The sequence below is a fragment of the Macaca nemestrina genome, chromosome 12 (genome assembly GCF_043159975.1).
Source record: "Macaca nemestrina isolate mMacNem1 chromosome 12, mMacNem.hap1, whole genome shotgun sequence".
NCBI classification, from domain to species: domain Eukaryota; kingdom Metazoa; phylum Chordata; class Mammalia; order Primates; family Cercopithecidae; genus Macaca; species Macaca nemestrina.
The window spans coordinates 16136103-16142616 of record NC_092136.1 but is presented as its reverse complement, the minus strand read 5'-3'; positions in this window follow the sequence as shown (position 1 = coordinate 16142616).

Below are 6514 nucleotides of genomic sequence, written 5' to 3'. Positions count from 1 at the left end.
TGACCACAGCAGATGGCTAGACTACGTTTAGGAGACAGGATGCTGGAGAAAGGAAGTGTCAAGCAGTGGGCAGCACCCTTCAGACCTCCCCTGACACCAACCGCTACCACCCCAATACTGAGGGCTCCATGGACAAAGGCCAGCTCGTTCTTGGGCCCAAACACCAGTTGCAGCTCCTGGATCCTGGGAAAAGTGGGAAAGGACCAGCGACTGCTCCCTGGGCTCCACTGCTGTTCCATTCCCAAGGGCATCCTCCATTGTCCTGGTATCCAATTCCTAGGCGGACAGCCCCTCCCCTTGCTGAGGACCTCTGAAGCAGGGGCCAGGAGAAAGATGGTGCTGAGACATTTCTCACCGTAATTGCATTGGGACCAGACTCTTTCTCTGAGAGTAAGCAATAAGAACCCCGGGAGGAACAACAACTCAGCTTTCTAACAGGTAGCCTTCTTTTTTTTTTTTTTTTTTTTTTTTTTTGAGATGGAGTCTCGCTCTGTCACCCAACCTGGAGCTCAATGGTGTGATCTTGGCTCACTGCAACCTCTGCCTCAAGCGATTCTCTCACCTCAGCCTCTGGAGTAGCTGGGATTACAGGCGCACATTACCATGCCCAGCTAATTTTTGTATTTTTGGTAGACATGGGGTTTCATCACGTTGGGCAGGCTGGTCTCGAACTCCTGACCTCAAGTGATCCACCCACCTTGGCCTCCCAAAGTGCTGGGATTACAGGCGTGAGTCACTGTGCCCGGCCACAGGTAGCCTCTCTAAAAGGCTTTTTTTTTTTTTTTTAAATACAAACACTGAGATGTTGGCTTCAAAGTGGTCCCCTGAAAGGCGGACCTTATTCTAGTGACTTCTCCAGAGCTCATTCAACTCTTCAGAAATTGCCTTCAGGGTGACCTTTGACCAAAATTGGTCAGCCTGCTTGACTGTCCAAAGTATTCCCCAATACGGGTAGCCAAAGAACTTTCAGCTATTTCCAAAATCCAAATCCAGGTTCAAAAGATCAAGACCTGCCCCTCTGAGGCCGCTCCCGAGAACTCTGGGCAGAGTCTGAGAAAGGGCTGCATGGCAGACATATCACTACTTTCTTAGTTGTGTTATTTGTCGGACACCTGCCTTTAGGGCCAAAGCTTGTGTGTGTTGGCTTCCTCTCTCCCTGACTCCCAACAAAGGCTCTGAACCATTCCCCAGATGGTGGCAGAGTGTGGGACATCCTCCTCTGACTTCCCCAGAAGCATGGCCCCCTGCCTCTTCTCCCTCCCAGCACAGATCCCCTGTGCTGGGATCAGCCCAGGCTCCATTTGTTCCTCTAATGAGTCTTAAGTGTTTGGCTTGGGCTCCTGCCAGTCCTACTCCTACAGAGAGGAGGGAGTGGGAAGAATGGGACAAAGCTCGTGCCAGCTCAGTTCTGCTGGGCCCTGGGTGGACTGGCACAGGGGTTGCCCAGCCCAAACCCACCCAGGGGTGCAGCCAGGCACCCATTTGAGGCCCACAGCCTTTCTTTACCTTCCACTTCAGAGGCTTCCCACAATGCAGAATCCTGGGCATACTTCCTGGGTTGGAATCCTGGGGTGGGGCTCAGGAATGTGCATTTTTAATAAGCACCTCAGGAGATTGTGATGCATAATGAAGATTAAAAACCATTGTTCCAGAAAGTCAATGACAGGGATTCGTCCTGGTTTGTAAAATTGTGTATATGCACATTTTTCTACAGTCCACAGTTGTCAAATTCTCAAATCAGGTCAATAGTCCCCATAACCCTTTAAAAGTTTTTTAAAAACAAGCCCGATGTGGTAGCTCACAGCCTATAATCCCAGCACTTTGGGAGGTAGAAGCAGAAGGATAGCTTGAAGTCAGAAGTTCAAGACCAGCTTGGGCAACATAGCAAGACCCCCCTATACAGATAATTTTTAAAAATAACAATAACTTAGCTAGGCATGGTAACACACACCTGTAGTCCCAGCTACTCAAGAGGCTGAGGCTCAAGGATCACTTGAACCTAGGAGCTTGAGGCTGCAGTGAGCCATGATCATGCCACAGTACTCCAGCCTGGGTGACAGAGCAAGATGCCATCTCTAAAAAAATTAAAAATTAAAACAAAAGGCTAAGAAGCACTAGTAAATGAGATGATTCCTAAGTTCAGTTGTAGCTATGACCTGCTACAACTTGGTGACCCTGTTCAGGCCCCCCATCAGGGCAAGCCCCCAGGACACTCTCCTTTTACCAAACCTCAGGGAAAGACGAGGCTGGCCTTGAAAAAGGCTGGCAAGTCTGGGGAGACCAGGATGACATAGAACTAGGCTGAGGGATAACAGGATGGCAATGGCCATGGGCTTGGGTAAGAAATGACACAGCTTAGGGGAAATTCTAGAATACCTGGGCTGAAAGGACCCTTAGGTATCAATGAAGGCAAACCCCTGGCAAGAGGGGTAAACTTTTACCAATATCAGGTTCTCGCTCTCTGGCCACAGTACCAGTATCAGGTCCTCACTCTCTGGCCACAGAGCTAAACTACATTTCTCACTCCCCTGCAGTTGGCAGAGGTAATGAGTTGAATTCTGCCCAATGGAATGTGGATCTCTGCTATGGTCTGGATGTTTGTATCTCCCCAAAATTCATATATTGAAGTCCTAGCCCCTAAGGTGACAGATGTAGGAAATGGAGCCTTTTGGGAGGTAATTAGCTCATGAAGGTAGAACCCTCATGAATGGGAACCCTCTCTCCTTCCAAGAGACCCCAGAGAGCTCCTTTGCCCTTTCCACCATATGAGGACAGTGAGAAGGCACTATCTATGAACCAGGATGGGTCATATGGTTTGGCTCTGTGTCCCCACCCAAATCTCATCTTGAATTGTACTCCCGTAATTCCCACGTGTTGTGAACGGGACTCAGTGGGAAGTAACTGCATCACGGGGGCAGTTTCTCCCATACTGTTCTCATGGTAGTGAATACGTCTCACGAGATCTGATGGTTTGATAAGGAGAAACCCGTTTTGCTTGATTCTCATTCTCTTCTCTTGTCTGCCACCATGTGAGATGTGCCTTTCACCTTCTGCCATGATTGTGAAGTCTCCCCGGCCACACGGAACTATAAGTCCAATAAACCTTTCTTTTGTAAATTGCCCAGTCTCAGGTATGTCTTTATCAGCAGTGTGAAAACGGACTAACACAATGGGTTCATATGAAAAGGCCCTCACCAGACATCAGATCTGCCAGTGCCTTGATTTTGGACCTCCAAGCCTCTAGAACTATGGGAAATAAATGTTTGTTGTCTGTAAGCCAACCAGCTTAAGGTATTTTGTTACGGCAGCCCAAATGGACTAACAACAGAAAATGTGTACCAAGAAGTAGGGTGCTGCTATAACAAATACCTAAAATGTGGAAGAGGCTTTGGAATTGGGTAATGAGCAGAAGCTAGAAGAATTCTGAGATGAATGCTAGGAAAACAAAATCTACATTGCCATAAACAGACTATTAAAGGTGATTCTGGTAAGGGCTCAGAAAAGGGGTGCTACAGAGAGAGCCTCAATCTTCTTAGAGATCACTCAAGTGGTTATGGTCAGAATGTTGCTAGAAATACAGATGGCAAAGGCTGTTCTGATGAGGTCTTAGATGAAAATGAGGAACATCTTATTGAAAACTGGAGGAGAGATGACCCTTGTTAAAAAGCGGCAAAGACATCTGGCTTTTGTTCATGTCCTACCGTTTTGTGGAAGGTAGAACTTGTGAGCAATGAAATAGGATATTTGGCTGAAAAAATTTCTAAGCAAAGTGTTGAAGGTGCAACTTGGCTCTTCTTAAATGCTTGTAGTAAAACACAAGAAAACAAACTCTAAAGATGGAATTTTTCGTCAAAAGAGAAGCAGAACTTAAAGATTAGGAAATGTCTCAGCCTATTCATATTGTAAAAAATGAGAAAGTGTGTTCAGGCATTTGCTACAGATACTAGGATGAATCAGACATGTGCTATTCACCAAGACAATAGAAAAATGGATCCAAAGGCATTTCAGAGATTAGAGGGGCTGCCCCTTTCATCACAGGCCTAGAGTGCCAGGGCCTAAGGGAGAATGATTTCAAAGGAGGAGCCACAGGCCTCCATAGGCCCTCAGTGCTCACTGTCCAGCATCACCTCAAGGCTCTGCTCCCTGCATTCCAGTGTAGCCCTCCTCACCATCCCAAGTTCAGCTCCAGTGGCCACCCTCCTCCCACCTGTGAAGGACATAGGTGGTAAATTTTGGTGGCATCCGCATGGTGCCATCTCAGCCAGTATACAGAGTATACATGCTGTGGGGACATGGTTACCTTCACCTAGATTTCAAAGAATGCCCCAGAGAGACTAAGGGGCCAGGCAAAGAACCACCGCAGGGGCAGGGCCACTGCAGAAAGCTTCGATGAGGGCAATGCCCATCGGAGCCACAGAGGTAGGGCTACCTTACAACCCAGACCAGTGGGGCCACCAGTGCATGATCCCAGCCCAAGATAGCTACAGCTGCACAACCCAGGCACAGAGCCTCCACAGAAAATGGGACCACAAGACAGAACTGCCATGGAGGCAGGACCACCACCCCAGTGGGACCAGAAGACAGGACCTCTCTACCCCTGTGGACTTTGAGGGCAGAACCTCAAGTCAAAGATGACTATTCTCCAGCCTTAAAGTTTTGTACTTGCTAGGGATCTGTTACCCCTTCCTTCTTGCCCATTTCTCCCTTTTGGAATGAGAATGTCTATCCTCTGCCTACCTACCCCACCAGTGTATTTTGGAAGCACATATTTCACATGTTCACAGCTGGAGAACATTTTGTCTCAGGATGAATTGCACTTTGAGTCTCATCCGTATCTGCCTTTCTTTTTTTTGAGACAGAGTCTGTCACCCAGGCTATAGTGCAGTGGCACAATCTCAGCTCACTACAACCTCCACCTCCAAGGTTCAAGTGATTCTTGTGCCTCAGCCTTCTGAGTAGCTGGGACTACAGGCACACACCACCATACCTTTTTTTTTTTTTTTTTTGTATTTTTAGTAGACATGGGGTCTTACCATGTTGGCCAGGCTGGCCTTGAACTACTGACCTCAAGTGATGCACCCACCTTCCCAAAAGTGCTAGGATTACAGGTGTGAGCCACCACGCCCGGCATTAAATAATATTAAGATGAGACTTCAGATGGGTAGAAAGCCAAGGTCTGAATGTGCCCAACATTTGTTAAATGTTGTTGAATTCCTAACCTCTACGGTACTATTAGGAAGAGAGGCCTTTTCCCAGCACAGTGGCTCAGGCCTATAATCCCAGCAGTTTGGGAGGCCAAGGTGGGCAGATGACTTGAGGTCAGGAGTTCAAGATGAACCTGGCCAAGATAGTGAAACCCCGTCTCTACTAAAAATACAAAAACTAGGTGTGGCCGGGCACAGTGGCTCACGCCTGTAATCCCAGCACTTTGGGAGGCTGAGGCAGGCAGATAACAAGGTCAGGAGATTGAGACCATCCTGGCTAACACAGTGAAACCTCGTCTCTACTAAAAATACAAAAAAAATTAGCTGGGCATGGTGGCAGGTGCCTGTAGTCCCAGCTGCTCAGGAGGCTGAGGCAGAAGAATGGCATGAACCCAGGAGGTGGAGGTTGCAGTGAGCAGAGATTGCGCTACTGCACTCCAGCCTGGGCAACACAGCAAGACTCCATCTCAAAAAAAAAAATTAGCCAGGTGTGGTGGTGGGTGGCTGTCATCCCAGCTACTGGGGAGGCTGAGGCAGGAAAATCACTTGAACCTGGGAAGTGGAGGTTGCACTGAGCCGAGATCGCACCACCGCACTTCGGCCTTGGTGACAGAGCAAGACTCTCTCAAAAAACAACAACAACAACAACAACAACAACAAAGGGAGATGTTTCGTTCATGAGGTTGGAGGTCTCACAAATAGGATTAGTGCCCTTATAAGAGAGGCCCCAGAGAGCTCCCTTGTCCCTTCTACCATGTGAAGATGCAGCAAGAAGGCACTCTCTATGCACCAGAAAACAGGTACTCACCAGACACTGAATCTGTCAGTGCTTTGTTCTTCAGCTTCCTGGCCTCCAAAACTGTGAGAAACAAGTGTCTGTTGTTTATAAGCCATCCAAGTATACAGTGTTTTGTTACAGCAGCCTGAATGGACTCAGAGTGTCTCCCACAAAAGATTCACCCTTTCTCCATTAGATGTGGCAGAAGACTCCAAGCCCTGAAGATGGCCGAGCCACAACAGGGAAAGAGCCTGGGCTCTGAATGACTTCAAGGTGCAGAGTGCCCCTATCACCAGCCCACCCTGGACTGTGTCATGGATGAAATATAAACCTTTTTGTGTTCAACTACTAAGATTTAGGGGGTGTCTGAATTCTTGACCAGCCTATCGTAAACAATATACCCTTCTCAGTGAGGTAAGTAAAAGGGAAGTGACACATTCAATGTCAGAGTAAGCCCCTGGTGGGGCACAGTGGGAATCAGCACTTTCGAACTGCAGCCTTGGAAGAGGAGATGGGTAGCCATGACCACGCA